Source organism: Myotis brandtii, unplaced genomic scaffold (genome assembly GCF_000412655.1).
Source record: "Myotis brandtii unplaced genomic scaffold, ASM41265v1 scaffold317, whole genome shotgun sequence".
In the NCBI taxonomy this organism is placed as follows: Eukaryota; Metazoa; Chordata; class Mammalia; order Chiroptera; family Vespertilionidae; genus Myotis; species Myotis brandtii.
The window spans coordinates 308,125-310,558 of NW_005362155.1; the positions used below are offsets into that span (position 1 = coordinate 308,125).

The window sequence follows — 2,434 nt, forward strand, 5'->3', positions numbered from 1 at the left end:
GACCAGTTGACTGTCCCCTAGTGGTCAGTGCACATTATAGCGAGCGGTTGAGCAGCCTTAGAATATCATTAGCATATTAACGCTTTGATTGTTTGTTCGGTTGTTCTGCCGTTCGGTCTATTTGCATATTACCCTTTTATTATATAGGATAGGAAGGGAGATAGATTGAGAGAGAGAAACATCAATTTATTGTTCAACTTATTTATGCATTCATTGGTTGATTCTTTTATGTGCCCTGACCAGGAACTCTACCCACAGCCTTGGCATATTGGGACAATGTGCTAACCCAGCCCAGGGCTTAACCATTATTATTATTTGGCATTTATTAAGGGCCTACTGTGTGCCAGGAACCAGAGGGCATGCAGACCATTCAGATTGGGGCTTCTTTCTAGGCAGGTCTCTACCCAGGAGGAAGCCATACCCAGAGCTTCTCCACTTCCCGTGCTAAGTAAGACCTGGTTTTATAAAAGGGGCTGGACCACTTACAGCTCTCGAGCAAGATTTAGGGAGGTGACTTGGGGAAGCTGCAGGCACTTAGGGCCATGCCCAGCTTCCCTCATTTGCAGTGGCCTCCCAGAAGGACCCAAGGCTGGCAGAAGGGCTTTGGGTGCCATCCCTATATTTCTGGCCTGGCTATGAAGAGTGGCTGAAGGTTTCCTGGGAGTGGGAGGTCCTCGGTGTCCCCTCTGCCAGAGCCTGGAACCTTCGTTCACTGGGAAACAGCCCTACCTGCTGGGGATGTGTGCCTTTAGCCTTGGCCTGGGCGAATCTGCATGGAGGATTTGAGGTGTAGGCTGACCAAGTTGGGGTATCTGAGTGGGAGATACCAGTGTGGCGAAGCAGGTGAATGGGATAGGATGTAAGTGGTGGTTTCGTCCCGGATAGATGTGTGGAGTACATGTTATGTGAACAGTATGTGTGGGAGAGGCAGGTAGTATTGAGTGTATGCTGTGTGGGTATCACTTATGAAGTGTAGTGTGGGATGTGTGGTGTGAGGTGTCAGGGGTCATGCAGTCGGAGGTGATATTGGAGCTGTGACGTGTTGAAGGCGTGTATGTGCTGTGTTTTGGATGCATGTGGTGCAGGAATTGTGAGTAAGGTAGATACGTGGAGGACATATAGCCTCTGGGGTGTGCAATGTTGTTAGTGGGTTCTGGGGAAATACAATGAGAAAACAAAATCTTCTCCCAACCCAGAAACCCTCTGCGCAGATGTAGGAGAGACAGAAAACATTAAAGAAAGAAATAAATAAGCATTAAATCAGAATGGATGCACATCACAGGCAACCCACTAAGAGATTGCAAAGGCAGAAAGACATTCACCTTTTACATAGGCAAACAGGTACAACCCATCATCCTGTTTTCTGCTGTTGTTTTTTCCAAGATGAGGCTTTTATTGCATCTTTAAAATATTGCAAATGAGTGTGAGAAATCATTGGGCACCTGGGTGTTTCTGTACCTGGTCAACTTAGATCTCATTCAGCAGCCTGCTGAACCGTTCCTTTTTCAGAAACATAGATGCCAGCCAAAATTTTTCTGATATCCTTGTTTTTAACTTTGTGGCTTGCTGAATCAACACAGCTGAACTTGATACAAGTTCAATGTCATTTCCTTCAAGAATCAACTCATCCTTCTGGGCCTGAGATTCTGAACGAGCAACGCCTGACCTCATCCGAACCCTGCGGATGTTTTTTTCACCCAAGAACTTTCTGATTTCAACAAGAGAACCTTTCTCCTGAACAACAGCATTGATGGGGAAGTGAGTACACAGGCCTCATTCTGTACCGGAAGCTCCGTGACACAGGCCTCATTCTGTACCGGAAGCTCAGTGTAACACCTTGATCATGTTCTGTACGTGACTGCAGGTCGTGTGCACGGTAGCCAGTTCCCTTCTATTTCCCCGCCATTTGTCAACATGAATCCGCTTCTTTTTCTTTCCGGGGAGACTGAGCTCTATACCAATGTGATTGAAGTCCCTCCGCAGGGTGCCTGTGAGGCCCTGCACAATCACTTTGCGTCCCTGCAGGGCGACGTCCACATTGTCTGGGATGTCAACAGTTTGACTGCTGAGAATGGTCTTCATCCTCGCAGTACGGCGAAGAGTCATCACCCTGTTTTTAAAATTTTTATTTATTGATTTGAGAGAGTGAGAGGCTCCACTTATTTATGCAGCCATTGGTTGATTCCTGTATGTGCCCTGACCAGGGATTGAATCCGCAACCTTGGTGGATCCAGGCGTATCCAATTGAGCTACCATCAGGGCCAAGATAAATTTTCAAAATCCATACCTTGTTTTCCAAATAAGCAATGAATATACCTCAAGTAAGCGGCCTTGACAACACCTTTAGTTGCACATAGTTCATCCTCACTTTATAATGGTAGTTGGCTTTTATGGGGGGAAGGGAGAAACAAACTTCTCCCGTGGGGAGGCAGGT

At 46.7% G+C, this 2,434-nt stretch overlaps 1 pseudogene; it reads right to left on the reverse strand.

Moving 5' to 3' along the window:
* Nucleotides 1–1,474: 1,474 nt before the first annotated feature.
* Nucleotides 1,475–2,082, reverse strand: LOC102261200 (annotated as a pseudogene).
* Between the last annotated feature and the right edge of the window lie 352 nt (nucleotides 2,083–2,434).